The sequence below is a fragment of the Mauremys reevesii genome, linkage group 20 (genome assembly GCF_016161935.1).
Source record: "Mauremys reevesii isolate NIE-2019 linkage group 20, ASM1616193v1, whole genome shotgun sequence".
In the NCBI taxonomy this organism is placed as follows: domain Eukaryota; kingdom Metazoa; phylum Chordata; order Testudines; family Geoemydidae; genus Mauremys; species Mauremys reevesii.
Genome location: NC_052642.1, coordinates 21,263,326 through 21,283,374, shown reverse-complemented (window position 1 = coordinate 21,283,374; position 20,049 = coordinate 21,263,326). Strand labels below are relative to the sequence as shown.

Sequence of the window (20,049 nt, the reverse complement as noted above, 5' to 3'; positions counted from 1 at the left end):
GAAAAAAAAGAGAGCAATTTTTAATAAACATTGAATTCCTGTGAAAAATATTTCTTATGTTCAATGGGCAAATCTTGATTCAGTTCAGGTCAATAGCAAAATTTCCATTGACTTCAAAAAGACTATGATTTGTCTCAGATTTTTTGGGATAGATTTTGTGATACAGTAGCATGTATGCAGATGAGCCCAAGGTAGAATGAAAAGGTGGTACAGATAACACATAGCTCAAGCCCTTTCTTGACATTGCAGCACTGGATTTGCTCCCTGAAATTGTTCATACTGTTGTTATTGCGGGTTCTTTTTTTACCCCCAGTTTAGGCCATACTAGACCTCTGTAGTTGTAGGGAGGAATCTTACTGAGAACATCAGGAATGATATATAATGATATATAATTACATGGTGAATGTGTACAAAGATGTAGATATTTTCAAATATCTCAGGGGTATTCAGTGGTGCAAGTAAGCCTGGATGGTCAGTATGCCAAACCATTAAGACATTTATTGCCAGTACACTGTACCGGAAAGACACATTTTTCAAGAATGAATTGTAGAGCCCTATGTGGATACAAATTTATCCCTGCGGATATCCACAGATAGAAATCAGTATCCGCTGAACCCCGGGAACTGTAGTGGGGAAAAGGAGCAGAATGTGGGACTGCCACTCACAGGAGTCAGCACCCTGTGCCGGCAGCTCCTCTGGTGCAACTGTACTGCCCCCAACCCCGACTTCAGCCCTGTCCTCCAGCGGGGCTGAACAGATCCCAGACAGGAGACGCAACTACATGGAAGGGCTGGGGGTAGGGCTGGGGGCAGTACAGCCACGCCGGAGGACCTGCCAGTGCCGAGCGCTGGCTCCTGAGGACTGGTGGCCCCACGTGCTGTTCCTTTCACCCCTGCTTACTCTAAGAAAGATTTATTCAAATACCTCTCATATTAGTTTATTTTGCTTCCCAATAATTCTTTAGAAATTTTGTAGGCTATTTGATGTCAAGAGGTCCGATTCACCCATACTCTAGGGTATTTTGCTTTGAACAGTTTTAGCAAGACAGTTTACTTCTAGTGTAGCTGGGGCCATTGAATCCATTCCATTCAATAGACAACACACTATAAATCACAATGGAAAAAAGAAAGGTAGAAATAGAACTAATAGCAACCTTTCCAATTTCTGTTTCTTTCTGTGATAACTCAAATGAAGGTGTAAAGAGAATCTGTTTACCAATAAACGGAGTTCTTTGAGCATTAATCAAGGTAGCCACCTTGTTGATACCTCTAATATGAATCCAGAAAGCAGTGCTGATTCTGGCACTGACTCTTATGGTTTGCCTTGCCAAGGCAGAGTTTTTGGGCCCTGCACAGAACCCAGACCCTTTGCCTTAGGCAGTTCTGAATTATTAGATTTCAGGGACTCCCAAAGAAGAATGACCTGAAGCCAGAGCTGCAAGTCTTTCCTGGCTCAGGGTGTGAAAGCGCCACACCAAGCTCCAGTTAGGCCCCACCCCTAAGCAGACACGGTTTTGAGTGTGTGCATCAGACTCCAGGCAGATGGAGAGAGACTAGGCACACTTCTTGAATCTAGGCCTCTGAGAGCCCAGATCCACCATACGAGCTTTTCCCAAGCTGAAGCCATACTGCAAAGAAATTAGACTGCATCACGTGCAGCAAAGTCTTAATAACTACTACAAGCATATTAAATTGCTAAAATATAAATTTAAGACAAACTAAATTCCATTTACACACACACATACACTCCACACACACATCTAGCTACAGGCACTGAGCTTCCACAATGGAAGAGAAGGAACTGAGGCAATTGGGACCATAAGCCAATTGAATATCCTCAGCCCTGAAAGTTGAGTGTCATGAGATTACACTCATACAACACACAATGAGTACTGTTTTCAAACTTTTCCAAAGTGCTGCAGTGCCCTGAAGACAACACATCCTACAAATTATAATTTGCAGAAACCACCTTGAAGAAACAGCATTACCAGAATGGGCAGTTTTCATACAGTTAGCATATTTAAAAGCTATTATAAGTGCTAAGGTATTAAATTAGAGAAATATATTAATTTATGTTAACCTGTAATCCACATGTATTGTGATAGCTACCTATTAATACCGTTGTGTACTGCAACCAGGGGCGGCTCCAGGCCCCAGCATGCCAAGCGCGTGCTTGGGGCGGCATGCCGCGGGGGGTGCTCTGCCGGTCGCCGGGAGGGCAGCAGGCGGCTCCGGTGGACCTCCCGCAGGCATGTCTGTGGAGGGTCCGCTGGTCCCGCAGCTTCGGTGGAACATCCACAGGCACGCCGTGCTTGGGGCGGTGAAATGGCTAGAGCTGCCCCTGACTGCAACTAACAAACAAATCAGAATTGTCCAGTTTATGATAACTGGATATGCAAAATATTCATAATCAAAGGTGAAGTTTTTCATATTTCATGAAGAAACTTGAAATGGGCCTATTTTGCTGAAAAACTCAATACAAATGACAAAATTTTCATTCAAAAATAGGGCTTCTTTCCCAAGAAAAGTAAGCCCATTTCTGAGTGAAAATGGAATAGTTCTGAGCAAAAGGTAGCTCAAAAGTTTAAATTTCAGTTTGTGCATATTGTCAATATAAAAATAGCCACTGCCTCAAATTTTGCAGAAATCAGAAACAAAATAGTAAAAACTGTCATGCTAAATTATGCAGACTTTTTTTTTTAAACCATTTTAGTACTGCTTTGAACACTACTGGTTACATTAATATTTCCTATTTTTCTGTCACATTGTTAGCTTTTAGAAAACAAACAAATGCTACACTTTAAATATCTGTCCATATATATTTCCTTATCTACAGAGTCAATCAGAAGTATTTGAAGACTTTACAATACAGTGATATAAATATTTCAATCTACCATTCAGTGATGATGTTTTGTAGTCTCAATTAATGGCAGAAGCTTTTTGCAGGGGAAAAAAGTCACTGGAATCAGTCTGTTCTAACATCAAATAGGCTAATAAGTTGCCCATGGCTCTGTATTCTCAGGCTTGTCATAGAATGACCTCATTATACTCAGTTATATGAACCACACTGTGTCCTCCTTCTTACAAAGGCTTAAAATACTGAATGGCCTGTTATTATCTGCAGAAGCCAAGCTTTCAGACACGGTGCTAATGACTACTTAATAGCGCTGTCTGTCAGCGGTGCAGTTAGCTGGGAGAATACACAAAGAAACAGTGGGGATCCAGTTAGCTTCTTCATAGAACATTTATCCCTCTGCATGGTTTTAAAACAACAAACATCAATTTAAAATGTGTCAGAATTCAGCAGTATGTTATTATTATCTCAAGTGTATCCCCCTCCCTCAAGTGTATCACATACAGGACCATCGGGAAATATGTTTTAGGTCCTATTCAATAATGTGCAGCACATAGAATTTCTAAGAGTTTCAATATGAAAAGAAACTATTTGATTTTACTTAACACGGTTTTGACTGATCATTTGGTTTTTATTACTATTTGAATTGATCTCTCCTCAGATATAGAGTTCTCATTAAAAACATTAATTATTTTGTTGTAATATCCTTTTGACACATGATCTTTGTTACCTTTAAGAATTCCTCACTTGGGTTCTTACCAGTAACTCATAGTCAATGCTGACTGCAAAATTGTTTATAGCTGTGTCTATGTACGCCAGTTCAACAGGAGAAGGTCACATTTTTTTTCTGCTTTCTAACCTTCCACTTTCCCAAACAATTACTGTTTCTCCCCTCTGTCCCCTCCTTAGCTTACTAGTATCATATGCCCCAATCATACTGATAGTCTCCACTCTGCAATCTTCTTTCAAAGGATTTATAACGTGGCCATAAAAATTGGTTCTTGGCTAACATTTGCCATACAAGAAACCAGAAAGGGCTTCTTTCTTAATTTAAAGCAAATTTCTGGGTTCAGAGGTTTCAAATTGAAGCATTAACATCATCTCAGTATATTTCTTTTCGTAATAAGCATATATAATACCAGAGAGGCAGGCACTTCTACTTACGGAATTCAGTACATTTTGTACAAAAAGTTTGAAATTACTGTTGCTGTATTTTTCTCTCTTAGGAAAAATAGCACCATTTTCTGTCATTTCAAGGTCTATTCTAAATAAAGCTAATAAAGTATAGTGTACTGGTTCTTCCATTGCATTAAGATCCTTAGTTAAGAAGTTATGGAAATCCTGTTGACTAAGTTTGTTTCAGAAGATACCATATAGAATGTGACTTCCTAGATTATAATCATCCAGAATAACTGAAATGAAATATGTAATACTTGAAATAATAATAAATTATTTTTTCTTTTAAAAATTAATTATATAATTTCACATTTTTTATTTCACTTTAAACAGGTGTAAAACTGCTGACTGAGCTGCAATGTTCTATACAATATCTAGAGGGCACTCATCTACAATGCTCCTAAGGCACTATGGCCAGCAAAGCCATGGGTAGCCAGTCATACTTTCCAATTCTTTCTACAAGGCTGTTCAAGTCTCCTAAGTGTAGGATGAGATAGGTGAAGTGCTGGCACTAGGCATAAGCAGAATAAGCAATTGCTTAGGGCCCTGAGCAGCTCAAAGGGCCCCCCTATTTGCTTTTTTAGTATATGTTGGGGGTGGGGCAAAAATATTCCTGCTTTAGGCCCTCAGAGGGCTAGCGCCGTCTTTGGATATATGAACAGCCTTATCCATCATGACAAGGGGAGAGAGAAACCTTAGTTAAGCTTAGATTTGTGAATAGTGCAATACAACAACTATACATGAAAGTAACCATAGTTAATAAAAGTATTTCATGTCAGGGTTTAGCTTCTTGCTTTCCCCCCATTTTCCTTTAAACTGAACTTGTTAGTTTATAAGGCACCAATGAGGAAATCCATCTTTTCCAGAGACTTTATCAAATTGTGCAAAAATAAGACCAAGGACCTACTCCTATTAAAGTTAAAAGGAGTCTTGATGTAAACTGGAGCAGAATCAAATCGTAAGTTCTCACTACTTTCTCTGAATAGTCAAGAGACCTCCCAAAATTTTATGCCAGTTCTAGAATCAAACTTCATGGATTGGGCCTATCTCTATTTAAATCCCACCTTTTTCACCCATAAAGCTTGTTGTGCTATCTCTCTGCCAATGATATATTCACATCTTCTTGCATATGAATTGCTCTTCAGTACATTGGAGTTAAATGAGTTGAACCGTAAGCCACTTGGAATCATTTTCTGTGTGTCTCTGTATGTATGTTTTACAAAGTCCACTAATGTGCACTCCTTAAACAATAAAAATAGTAAAAGCCTGAGACAACCCATACTTAAACCCTTTGAATATTTTATAATAAAATAGTTATAAAGATGCTTTAATTAAGGTTAAACTCTGAAAAGAATTAGAGAGGGGAAACCACTGTTATCAAGATGTACAAGCACAGGTGGAGGATTTTATTTCATATCAGATGCCTGTTGTTAGTTTGGATAGTGACTATCTAATCTCTAAATTCTGGAAGATGGAAGCAGAGATCAACAGTCTCCCTGGGGAATTTATGAACTGATAAACATAATGATACCCTGACTATATACACATTCCTTTTGATGGTTCCAATAATTTAGCACAGCACATAGTCAACATACAAAAACACATTTCTCGGGAATACAAAGGTGTCCTATAAAATGCAGGGCTTTATTTATTCTCTGCTATGGTTTGGATGTTTCAGTTTAAGAATACATATCTACAAAATTAAACAAAGATTTACCAAAGAGGCGGAGCAGAGCTACATGTGCTCTGTTCTGCATGAGAGTTTAAAAATAAACAAAAAACACTTGAAAAAATAATGTCCCATTTTGGTTTTTAACGTTTGAAGCTAGATTCACCCCAATAGGACATGAAAGAAGCTGCACCCAAGGGGGAATTGAACTCCCTAGTAATTCAGTAGTGGGAAGGACAATGTTAAAATCAACTCAGGACACTACAGGAGCCTCTCTGGTCAAAGCTGTGTTGGGAGAGGCCCCCCTATTTTTAGGAGGTAGCCCTGAGTAAAGACCCCTCAAAAACGGAGAATTGTGAACTGCTTCTGTCACTCCAAGTGTATTTACTTTGGAGCTCCAAAAGCAAAGCAGTCAATCTGGCCCAGGGTTTTTGTGAAAGGCAACAACAAGAAGTACTATGGTAAAAGACTGACCCTGAATAATCACATTCAGTTCCATTCCATTTCACATATGAATATGCAAATAAAACAAAATAAATGTAACTCAACTTCAGTATTTTGCAAACAGCACTTTATGGTGTTATCAGTCTTTTATTGATTTCAAATTAAAATGATTTACTTGTTACAAATAAAACACAGAAAGCTAAGAATAAAATAGTCTGAATTCATAAATCATTTTCCTGAAAGTGCCCACTGTAAAGAGATTAGTTTGTCCTAGAATTTTAATTTGGGTACTGTAGGAGTATATTATACTCTTGATGCTTGTGACTAAGTTGGATTAGTTGGAAGATTGTAGAGAGACTCCTACAATCATCAAAATTGGTGCTGGAAGGGATACTTACAGTAGGCCTGGAAATCCATTCTCCTACTGCTTATTACAGATTATCACCTTCACTATTCCCCAAGTGTTTTAGCTAATCTCTTTTTGGAACATTTTCATTTACAGTGTCTAATCTAACTAAGCAGGCTGTTGTATTTTTAATTGCTCTCATCATTAAGTTTTCCCTCATATCTAATCTATTTTTGCTCTTCTTAAGGTCATTAACTCTCATAATAATACACTCTTAGTCAACTTCAAATAACTTATTTGCTCTCAGATTTCTACAAAGCTCCAGTCACTCTAACTTCCCTTAAACTTTTCCCTTAAACTTTTTATTTATTTTTATTTATTTAGGTGTAAATAATGGACTCCTATACAAGGCACTAGGCACCCTAACATGTAATTAGCAGTACAACAAAAATCCCAGCAGTATTAAAATAATCATTCAAACAGGAATTTAGCCAGCCAACTACCCCTCCTCCCCAAATCTTGTTTCTACCCCTTTACCTCCTCATTGTTCTGGGAAGCATATCTTTTGCAGTCTCCAAAAACCCTATCAAGCAGATATCTTTTGTAACATACTTGGAAGATCACCAAATTCAGGGTATTTCTTACAGGAATGGGGGAAAACAAATTCCAGAGTCCCAGTCTCAGAGCCCTCAGAGAGAATGCCCTGTCAGCATCCCCCTACCTTATTAACAAGGGGAATCCAGATGAGGCACCTCTGTTGACCATACATTCTTCCAGCCCTCTGCATTATCTTTGTTTTCCTTTTTTATTTGATACCTCTTCTCAGTACAACAGGTCTTTTTAAACTTTTCCTGAGGAATCTCATGAAGGATCACATCTAATGCTTTGCTACCATGTAAATAACTGACACTTACTGAATTCCCTCTCCTCTCCCTTTTTGTGACTGTAGCAAAGACATTAAAGACAAGAAACAGACATGGTTGAGTTGTGACAGCCAGAATTAAGTAGTAGAAGTCTTAGTACAGGGCCTGGCTTTCTCTTGTGCATGGCTGAAAAGTTCACATGTAAGATGTAAGAGTGAAAATTCAGGTGATTAGCAAACCAATGGATTTGACCAGGGTAGGTTTCCTTTGTAGTTACACTTTTCTTTGTCTGATTTAAAAAAAAAGGCTAATATGCAAAATAAAAAACTCCTGTATCTTGTACCCTCACAAGCAAATGGATATTTCTAAACCATCTGCTATAACATCTTTATTATATATTTGCCATTAAAAGCATGCAAAATGTGGATCCTTGAAAATGAATTGTCTTGCAGAACTAAATAGCAAGCTTTAGTAAAATGACAGAGCATACAGGATATATATATATATATATACACATCCACACACACAAAGAAGGGGCCAGTTTTTAAATGGATATCTTCTGTGTGTGTATGTATATATAATACACACACACAGAAGATATCCATTTAAAAAGTGATCCATTCTTTGGAATCCTTTCTCACAGAATACATATACAAAAATCTACTTTTAATGTAAACTCTAAATCTTTTTCAAACAGTTAAAAAAATTACTATTTTATGAGAAACTGGTTGTCTTTTCTAAAATCAATCAATCAATCAATCAAACAGCGCATATTTTCTCTTACACAGTTACAAATTTCCACTAGTTAAAGTTTACTATTTCTTCTGCCACCATGCTGACAAAGATAATTTATACCAATAACTATAGATGGTGCTACGGGGCCAAGGGTGAGGGGAGGTCGCCAGGAATCTGAAAGCCAGTGCAGAGGTGTTGCCTCTCTTTGTACATGACACTGGCTGTCCACTGATCCCCTGGGATCCTACAGGTTTTATAAGTGGGCTTCATAGCTTGTTCTATGGGGGAACCCCTTCCCTCCATTTCCAGAGGAATTAAACTCCACAAAGAGAACCTTATGGAAATGTTCTCTCCCACCATCTCCTCCTACAGCAGCATGGCCCAATGAATAGGACATTGCATTGTGTGTCAGTAGATAGGTTCTATTCCTGGTTCTTCCATTGACCTACTGTGTGACTTTTGAGAAGTCACATATCTCTGTGATTCAGTTTTCCTTGCGTAAAATGGGGACAATCATACTCAATCTCCAATGCTTTGAGATCTACAGATGAAAAGTGCTAAGTAAGAACTAAATAGAATTGTTATGATTAGGAAAAGAAATACCATTGGCACCTGAGTGTAATAACAGAAACAAGATTGAATTTCTGTGCCCTGTACTGCTATAAGCAAATTGTTGACTTCCTCTGGCTCCTACAGAAAGGAATAAGTACCTTTTTGTGTATACGTTTTTTGATATAAACAGCCTGAAAAGAACTGAAAATTACCAGACAACATTTCAAACAAAAATGAACAAAACCAGAAAGTGAAATTCTAAAAATGAAACAAACAAAACCAAAAAAATTTCCATGATATCATGGAAAATAAACTTTTGAGGGCTGTGAAAATCAAGGATCAATATTGGAGGCAGTTGTTCTGCACAGAGCTACAAGCAGGTGCAGGTCAGGTACCCATAATACAAGCTCTTGTAAGCCACCCCACCAATTATTTAATCAAAGGGAGGTTGACTAAAGAGCAGGGAATGGAGAAATAATGCCTACATATGTGGTATCAAAATGTAGCTATCTTTTGTTGCTGAATAAAGAGCTGGAACTAGTAAAAATGATATAGCCACTTTTATCATTTTACAATTTAGCTATTCTCTTTTTTTTTAAAGAATTATTTCATAGGCTTAATTTCAGTTAGCCTGTAGTAATTCTGAGAATTTGTACCAGTCTTGGGTTGTTGCCAAATAAACGGAAGATTATGCCATTTCTTTTCCAGCTCAACTAGATAGTGTTACTCACAAGGTAGAATTTAGCAGCTATAATATAAATGTGATTACAAAGAAAGCTATATAGCTTGTCAACACTCTTTGTTAGCACATTTCCTTTGTTAGCTTTTTTATATAATGTCTCCAAATCTCTGTTAAAATAACTGTTGAGCGTCTGACTAAAGCTTAGTTACCACAGCAGACATAGTGATTGATGCTATATACTTTTTATCTCAATGGGAATTTTGCCCCAATAAGGAGTGCAGGATATAACCCAAAATATGTAATGTTTCCCTGTTTGCAGTGTATTGCAATGGAGAAACTAACATCCTAATCCAGCAAATCACTTGAGCATGTGTTTAACTTTAACTTAAGCACCTGAGTAGTCATACTGAGTTCAATGGAATTTCTCATGTGCTTAAGTACTTTGCTGGATTGGAGCTTCAATGCATGAACAGAGTGATAGAAATATCCCTTAATGCTGGTTTAACACAGATGTTTGTGCTTCATTATTACAGGGTTAAAAGGAAGAAGGAGAGAAAAAGATGTAACATGAATCTGTATTTATGGTACATTTGTCTGATAGGCTTGAATGACTCAAAATCTGATAAAAATGTCTCAATGCTGCACTGAACATGAAAGAAGTCTAGAGTGACAGTAGAACGGTATAAGAACTAGTCAAGCAGCAGTCCTCAGATGGTTAGAGAAGAAGAGGTATATTCAGTTGTGAAAATAGGCAATTGCAACCGGGTTCCCCCCACCCATTTCACTTAGCTCCCATAAGTGAAAGCTGCATCAGGTAATACAAGGTTTCTCAGTAACAGTTGCATGCTATTGAATTACGAGTCAGAGCAGTCATAACATTGAAACAGTGGAGTCTTGATTGGCTCACGTGTACCTATAAATTTTATAATATGTATTTTGATCTTAAGAAACATTGCACTCTATTACTGCTTAGGGTCTTTTTTTAAAGTTGGAGTGTTGATCTGATAAATCATTAATCATTCTATAAGTAAATATTTATTGATATTAAAAAATATATAGGTGTTCAATGGGCTATTAAATATAACAGCTCTAAAGAAAGTGTGGGCTATCCACTGATTGCCAATGCCCAAATCTACCCCTCCTGCAGAATTGCCCCTGGGAAGGTACAGAATTTTCCTTGGATCTTTTCACTTGGAGTGAAGAATTTTGTGCCCTCACTCTCCCCTGAATTGTGCCCTCAATCACACATTTTCCCCCCACCCCCTGGAATGACCAGTGGTTTTGTCTGAGAATCTACAGCCCTTTGCCCTGTCTCTGGTAACTCCTAAGCCCTGGAGGCCCTCTTGAAGGATAGTTTCCCCAATAAAAGACAGGTTGCAGAGGATCAATGCAACTTCCTGCATTGGGAAGCACTGGATTCTCCATGACATGAAGTATTTAAATCAAGACTGGGTATCATTCTAAAAGACACACTGTAGCTCAAACAGAAGTTATGGGCTTGATGCAGACATTATTGGGTGAAGTTCTTCAGCCTGTGCTATGCAGGAGGTTAGACTAGACAGTCATATTGGTCCCTTCTGGCCACAACACCTATGAATCTATGAACTCTCTGAAGGCCTTGGCCCATCCTCTTCCCAGACCCATTTTAGGACTTGGTAGGTTCAAGTAGGGGACAGTCCCTGTGAGACAAGGGACAAACCCAGCCCCTCCTCACATACACAGGAAGTGGATGTCCGTGGAGAAGGAACCATCTACAACCATACTCCTGGCTAGACAATCTGCCCATATTTAGAAGCAGATCATTTTAATGTATAGATCAATCCAAGAAACACAAAGGTGCACATCGCTATTTTACCGAATACATAACAGAAAATATTGAAGATGTTCATTCTCCTCCTTTATCCTTTAATATTTTGGCTGTCTTAAATTTGAATAGGAAAGTCTTGGTCCAATGTTAAATTTAGTTCTGTAAAACCAAGCCATATGGAATTAAATAAACATCTGCTGGTACCAGGGACTTCTAGAGCTAAAAGCATGAGCTGGGAGCTGTAACAAACTCGTTCTATGGACTGGGCACAGAGGGGAACATGTAACACACATAGACTAGTGAGTTGCTTTTGGTTTCTTCTCATTCTCTTTCTCCTTCTTTCTTTTACATTTCTATTACTTATACACAACCAAAACAATTTAAAACAAATTTGGTAAAAGAAAAAAGCAGGCTGAGATTTTGTATTAAGTTACACCGCCGGATTAGTTTAATTCATTTATTGTAATTTATAACACAGTACACAAATACAATTATTTACCCTTTAAAAACATGTGTTATAAACCACTCAAAACCGATACTTTATAATGGAAATGCTGACAACAAATTAACTACCGAATAAAAAATACTGTCATTACATTTCTAGAATCCCTGCATTTGTCAAACTAAACCTTCCAACAAAGATTTTACTTGAAAGTTAAATATTAAGCAAACGTTTATTATTTACTGAAACCTTTTCAGACCCTGAGAGCCAGATTCTGCCTTACTCATGTTGAGTTGTATAGGGCTTGCTAACATGAGAAAGTTGCCCCAGTATTTTTAAGGTGTGAATTGAAGCTGATATAAGTTCAATTTGTACAAAAGGTTGTGCAAATCTTATTCCAGTATTTCATCTTACTTTGGTTTAGCTGAAGTGGATCAGGAACAGGTTTAACTAAATCAAAATAAGCCACTCATATAATGAAATAGGAGCTTTTTGCACCAATTTAACGATACCTGTTTAAAAGCTGATTAAAGTTGTACTAATGCATCTTTCTCATATAGACAAGCCATTACTCTGCACATAGTCCCACAGATTTCAATGGAACTTTTTGTGGAGTAAAATATTACTTAATATGAGTAAGGATGGCAGAAGCTTGTCCACACTTCAAATGGAAGTAGATAGAGTATTAATATAACTGTATTGGAAACCAAATAATCTCAAACAGGTAACATGAAACTAACTGGGTTGAGCAGCTGCTCTGTTAGCTAAAACTTTAGGAAATGCTACAAAAGCCAGTGGATTCCCAGTAACCTCTGAGGTTACATTTCACTACATGAAAACAAACGATGAAACTACACTATTTTAGCAAACTGAGTAGGTAACAATGCAGAAGATTTATAAGTATAATCTGGTTATCTATAACTCTAATCATATAGATATTGAGTTGCATGTCATACGCTCAAAAAGGGTGAAATTATCTAGCATTGTGTGGTCTACTTTGAGTGAGTGCATTTTATCACCAACAAGGTTACAAGGCAGACAGCCTATTTAGCAGACTATAAAGGGATATACAAAAGCAAATTTGTCTCAGAATTGCAAACTGAATCACCATCTGAATCTTTGGAAGATTCAGAGAGTTACAGAAGTCTAGTAAATTAGAGGCACTTCAATTTGTTTTAACCTTTACAACTTTCTTTTTTGTGTGTGTATTATTTCTTCAAATTATTATGCATGTTCTATTTGACCTTTTAGAACATATTATATAAACAATATACAGTATATTGCCTTCCAAACAGTAAATTGATCATGAATACATTCCATTATAATAATGGGACATTTTTGTTTGTGCTTCCTTTAAGTAGTGTATATAATACTGTATGTACAGACTGTGTGTGGGTGTTTGTGTTCTCAGATCTGTTGTTTTGTCATTTTGATTAAAATTAGAATGGAACTTCTAATAGAAATACACATTCTATTTTTAATATTTTAGTTACATATAAATAAGGTACATTTAAACACCAGTGCATATTGGTTAGCTACTCAGTTCCCATTTATACAATTGAAAATAAAGATTCTAAATTCTTATGCATCTCTCTTCAAATTTATCCCAATATCCATCGTGTTTTTCCAACTCAGAATGTGAGAGAGAGTCAATGCCTGCAAATTAAATTTATATTTCTTCTTCTTGGTCTTTTGGCTAAGAAAAAATGTGGTTTCAGTTTACTATTTGATACATATCCTATCAGAAAACTATATCATCATGATGTTGAATGGGATTTAATGTTATAATCCAATAGATTTTTTCTATTGTTTACTATTATGAGCCTAATTTTTCTCCATTTTCCCTTTGCTTTATTGACACTGCACAATATACTCTGTGGAAAAAGTTATTACAGGAATACCTTGATTGAATTTTTTGGGATACTTACTTATTGTCACATTGTGCCACGTCAGTTTTCTAAACTCATTACACTATAGAACCAAAATATTCTAACCATTTGAGTATTGATCAGCTGTAAGTTAACTAATTGCCACTAAGAAAAGCTTCTGTTTGGGACAACTTGATAAAAAAACCCTGTAAAAGAAAACTCATGTAGAGATCTGACTTTAGATCACAACAGCCTCAGTTATCAATATGATATTGGGTAATACTTGCTTTTTCACTCCAAAACAATTCCATCTTAGTGTATGTAAATATAATTAGAGACAAATATACTGGTATAAAATTACTATTAAGAGGTTTGAAGTGGGCTTTATCATTTGTAGGTGGGATTTTCCAAGTGAGTTTAAATTATTTAGGAGCACAAGTCCCAATGACTTTCAATGGGACTTGAATTCCTGAACCAGTTAGGTAATTTTGAAAATTCCACCTTCTTTGTTGATTTTCAAGAACACTGGGTATGACAAACTCTGACTTTATTTCCTTTAGATTCCAAGCTCCAATCCAAATGGCAATAGATAAAATCATACTGAACTCACAGTAGTATGTTCTTCTTGATGTATATATTCCAGCACTTTCAACAAAGGAGACGGCCCTCTGGGTAAGAATAAAAAAAAGAAGTACCGCTTATGCCGTTGGATCTGAGTGAAGCAGGAAACTATTTAAATTGTAGTTCAGTATTACTCCAAAGGAGCCAACTAAGATAGTATATGCAAATTCTGCTCAATTTACAGTATTTCACACCTTGCCCAAAAATTCTGATATCTGGATCTTACTCTAGTTGTCAAATTGAAGTTCCTAAGTAGCTATTTGGGACAGAACTTGGGGTTCAAAGGTCATAGAACATGGGAGTAAGCTAGGGTGACCAAATGTCCTGATTTTATATGGACAGTCCCGATATTTGGGGCTTTGTCTTATATAGGCTCCTATTACCCTCCACCCTCTGTCCTGATTTTTCACACTTGCTATCTGGTCACCCTAGAGTAAGGTTTCCTATGCTTTGATGTGACATATTTCCTCCCTAACAAGGTCTGTTTAAATCAAGATATTTAATGTCTCCTGACACTCACAAATTAAACAGAGCAGACATCCATGAAAATAGATTTATAACTAAGCTGGTAGTCACAAACTACCACCCTTACATCAGAGGTAACCTTATTGTAAAAAAATAGTACTGTGGATTTATTTTGACTTTGCACATTCCATATTTTTTGTCTCTCTTATATCCCTGAAACACACATTATCTGGCAGGGAGTCAATAGTATAAGGGAAGCTTAGTACCCAAGAATGATGTCAATGTCTCACTTTGTTACAGGAGTGTTTCACATCCCAACAATCGCCATGCCTCAGGGATACTGTATTCATTATGTCTTTCTGAGGCATGTATTTTACATAAATGGCCTAAGGTGATTAGACTCCCTGACAGAATACATTTTACTTGGAATGATATCAGAAAAAATATATGCCTAAAACAAAAAGATATCATACAACCTGCTCCTAACTGACTTAAGTCTAAAAACGACTAGGTTCATTTTCCCCAGAGCACAGGAATTACTAGGAAGAAACAAATTGCATGTTTTCATATCTGCTAATAAAAAATCTTTGACAGGGTCAGAGTCAGAGGTTTCTATTTATCAAATGTCCTAGTCCTGTAAATGTCATCATTCAGGAGAAGTACACATACTGCCACTTGATCATAAAGAACAGTTCTGTAACAGTCCTCATTTCACGCTTCTGATTCTGACACATCATAAATCAGCAACTCTGCAAGTAATGTTGGAAATAATTGTCTGTTCCTTCTTTTTATGGCCCAGGTGGTACAAAGTCTAACCCAGATGGTGGACTACATGCTACCAAAGTCAGTTACAGATATAGAGATTATGTTCCTCTAAAACTCTAACAATATTATCTGACAATATGGAAGACTTCTAACACTGCTATTCTGCAAATTAAGAAAACCTGGCTCCCTTTTTTTTTGTAAGTTCATTTAGTGCTCAGCACTGTGCAGGCTTCTGGCAATGCACCTGAATCCTGGTTGGTAACACTCTAGTCCTGGAGCTTTCACAGCTCTGTCAATGCATTTGAATACTGCTCTGCACGATAGCTTGCTAGTCCAGGCCAGGGGCCCACCATACCTTAGTCAATGCATTTGATTCCTACTCCACTCCTTGCTATTCCAGACATAAGTCTTTTGTTGATCAGGGGTTGCTAATCAACTGAATTATGTTGATTTATGTGGTTATTTTCTTAAGTGCACAAATCAGGATGAAATCACAAAACACACTTTTGACCTAAACCAAGAATTTGAACTCATGTCTCCCAAAAAATTGTTACCCCTCATTCTCCGTGTTCCTCATCTTAATTTTATATAATGGTTTTTAGACCAAGAATGTATCTTATTTAAACATATGGTCAGATTCTATAGGAATAGGGTCAGATCAGTAACTAGATAGATAGACAGACAGTTCACTGTTCATAATTGTCCTTGCCATTGTTGCAATTTGCCATATTATTTGTGTTTTAAAAGATATTATTCTTCCCATCCTCCTGGTTTAGCTGCTGGGCTTCTGCAATAAAATCATGTTTTTTTCAGTCATTTGTGTCACAACTCACCAACACAGGATTATTACTTCAATGCATAGTAAAAGAGAATAAAAAGATGGGTTCTGACATGAGTTCCTCTCGTCAATCATTCTAAAAGGGTCATTCCTTTCCTCTTCATTAATACATTTGAAGGATTTAATGAGTAACTTCACCAGGTTAATATATCCCTCCAATACTTTCATTACACTATGATACAGTTCTTCAAGTGGTGTAGCTTACAAATGATCATTTATATTTCTTGATGGACTAACTTAGCTAATATATTTTTACTGTGAAATATAAAACCCATAATTAAACTTTAAGGATAAGGACATAACTTTGTGTGTGTTTATATATATAGATCTGCAGTACAGACAAATTTGAAAACCATCTCTTCCATGAAGCTAACTCCATGCAAATATTAAACAAAAAAGCTGCACAGAGAAGGTTACACTTCACCTCATTTTTAAGTGGACTTAGTGCTGATGAAGATAGTAGATTAACTGCTTTGGAGACTAAAGTTCTCTATTAACAGGACAGATTCAGGCACTGGGAGCAATGGTGTAATTTGCCTCTACACTACCTCTCCAACATGCCTCAACCCTGACCAAAAGAAGCTACATGTAGAGGGATATTTAGTTTCTGTCATGCATTCAGTCTTTAGCAGCTCTGTTGAAATAGCTAACCAGGCTGTCAATTAGTTCCAATTGTGATAGGTTTTAGTGATATGGCCATATGTCCACTAGACATTAAACTGGAAGCGCCAGTACATTTTGCATACTGTAAGGTCACCAAACAGCTATCAAACAGTAATGACAGCCCACTTTGTTGGAGCTGATCTGTTTCCCATAATTTCCCCAGCACACAGAAGGGTGCAGACGAAATCAGTGGGTGCAGCGTTTGACCCCAGACTATCCACAACATACATAATTAACAGCTTTGCTTATTTATAATCTATTTTCCTCAAGTACTGGCAAATGAGTTTTCAAGGAGATTTATATATATGGAAAGTTTATAGCAGTAATAGCAAGCCATTCTTGAGCTATTGGAAGAAAAGGAAACAGGCAAAAGTAACAAAATTAAAGCAAAATACTATTTTTACTGATTTGTAACTCAAAAATAGTTTGTTGATTTCAATTCTCCTTTGCCTTCAGAGGACAACTGCTAACTTTCAAGTCCAAGTTATGTGTGGTACGACTGGAGGGCTAATATAAGTCTTTACAATGAAAGGTGTTTGCAACATTACCTATGGGTAGGCAATTACCTCTCCAGAATACTGGCAATATTTCACCCACCACTTAAATGGTATACGTAGCTCTGGGATGAAATACTGCAGTTATTTAATAGTACACAGTAATATCACTCAACAGGTTAGAAGAGGATGTGAAGAAAAAAAGGTCTCCAGATGAAATTACAGGGGTAATTTTAGGTAGGGAGAATGTTAATTCCCAAGATGGAATTTAACCAGAAAATCATATTTAACAATTTTGCCCTAAGACTTGTAAAGACCAAAGTAATTTGGACATTGGTATTGTGTTTCATCTAAAGAACAGCACTTTCCAGCAGGATTCGGGGCCTTGTGCATTGTGGTGGGGCATTGGTTCAGTATTGACTATAGGAAAATGTGTCACCTGCTGAAACGCAAATACCATTTCTTGCAGCTAAACAGATATCTTCGCATTGCTCTCAGAGGGGCACCTAACATTCTTTACTTGTTTCGTTCTCAGACATACAACACTCCATCAGTTTTAAAATCCAGCTTCAGAGAAGCTATTCCATTTCCGGAGATTAGGCTTTCCTACTAATTTTGACATGATGCAGTAACTCTATAACCAAGAATGTTATATTTTGCAAATGATTCTGGAATCAAATTAAATGAGTTGCCAGGACATTTATTTTTCATGGCACAATAGCAAATGACATGATCAACAGAATAACCTTAAAGGGCAAGGATGTTTTTGGCATCTTAACCTTCAAATGGCCAGCATTATACTGTTTCCTATTACCAGATTAGTAATATTTATTGCAGGTAGACTACAAGAGTGGAACCTTACCATTTATTTATTTTCACTTGATAGCCACCTCTGGCAAGAACAAATTTTCTATTAATCACCATCTTATCTCTGCAAGAACCAGTTGCTCTCAAGGACATCTGTATTATTTCCTTTGTTTTATTAATACAGGGAATAGAGCTGCTATGGATCTTCTGACACTGAAATTTATTTGTTTTCTATAGACTTTCTTTCTTGAAGGTGAACTGAAATGCTTATTTAAAATATAAATGGATTTTTAAAAAAACACTCAAGACTCCACATCATGGAGAAAATGTGTGCAGGCTTAAATTTCCAGTAAATACATTTTTAAATATAGCATTTGAAAATCTGTCCCACTTTTTTTCTGCTGATTCCTGAGTTCTGAGTTTCTCCTGGGGGAGTTGATGACATTGCTAACATGTGAAGCAGTGCAAGAAGTGCAGAGCCCTAAAAGATTGAGAGGTCAGGAAGACCGATTTCTAAGCTCAGGTCTTAGATAGCAAAATAAATAATAAAATCAGTTCCCTTAAAATTGTATTCATCTATCATTTTGTCATTTTGGAGTCTATACATTATGTTGAGATCCAAGCAGATTTGTTTTATTTCTTTATTTTTAAAGCCTTGCATTATAATTAATTTTAAAACAAAGAAATAAAATTAGCCTATTATGAGACAATATGAAAGGGCCAGACTCTACTTTATCTGATAAAAATGTAAGGAGCAGGAAACTGCAGGAATTTGGGGCAGTTCCTTCTTATCAGTGTGTAGATTTGCCTTCTGTGTATTGGTAGGTGTTTCAGCTCCCTACACCACCAGATGGCCTGAGATATTACATAGATCTCAGGACACCTATGAAGGCCCAGGGCTTCCACACAACTTCCCAAGCTTTTCTGCTCCACCGCAGCATGGCTAATGCAGCACCCTTCCTATTAGCTGACCCACAACATGCCCTCTGTGAAGGACATGCAGTCACAGAACCTACCTTAATGCTGCTGTTCCCTGGGTTTTCCCCTCCCACCAAGTTTCAATGCAGTTATTCCAAAACAGAGCTAGGGGGAATATCGAAGCAGAAAAGTAGACATGAGTTTACAGTGTGGTAGAGCCGCATATCTAGAGGCATTCCACCACAGAACAGGGGGGTTAATAGTCATGGTCTATACAGTTTTGACACAACTGTACCAGGAACATTGTGTTTAGTTTTGAGACCCTCATTGCCAGAAAGCTATTGAAAATTTGAAGGCGTTTAGAGAAAAGTAATAAAAGTTGCTAGGAGGCTGCATGTTTTGAATTACAAAGAAAGACTAGACTAGTTTAATATATATATATATATAACTAGTCTAAACAATGACTAAAGGAGAATTGGGAAAATGACATGGGATGTTAGCGTCTTATAATATTTATTACATATACCTAATGCTTTCCTTTTGTTTTCTATAACATATATAAATCTTAGCAATAGTGGGAGAGGTAAGTCCATGTCATTTATTTTGAAATGATTGATTACTATTTCCCATTTCCTTTCAAATTGGCCCAGATTGCCCTATTCTTACACCCTGCACTAAAAGAGCTCATGACTACTGCCAAGTTCACACATTTTGACTCTGGAAGGGACGTGGTCAGAGGGCAACACATGCTTTCTTGTCTGATTCACAGTAGGGTATAGTTCTTGGCTTAGGACACTGGTTTCACAGTCATCCATGTTAGCACCCATTGAATGAGGAAAAGCAAAAAGGTGCTTTCAGGAATGAAGCAGTTGGATTCTCCATGGTGCCCTCTGGCCTCAGCTGGATCAGAAGGCAGAACTCAAAGAGAACTAATGGTCAGATAAGTGGCTTCAAGGGGGAGAGACTTTTTACTATTGACTGAGAGAGCAAATAACATGTCTCATTTTGAAGCAATAGACCCAGATAGCCACAGAATTAGAC

The 20,049-nt window shown here is 37.1% G+C and overlaps 1 protein-coding gene across 1 annotated transcript in view; it reads right to left on the bottom strand.

Moving 5' to 3' along the window:
* Positions 1-20,049, bottom strand: part of LOC120387344 (transmembrane protein 211-like) — a 142,133-nt gene that overhangs the window by 352 nt on the left and 121,732 nt on the right. The gene's annotated exons all lie outside the window — the stretch shown is intronic.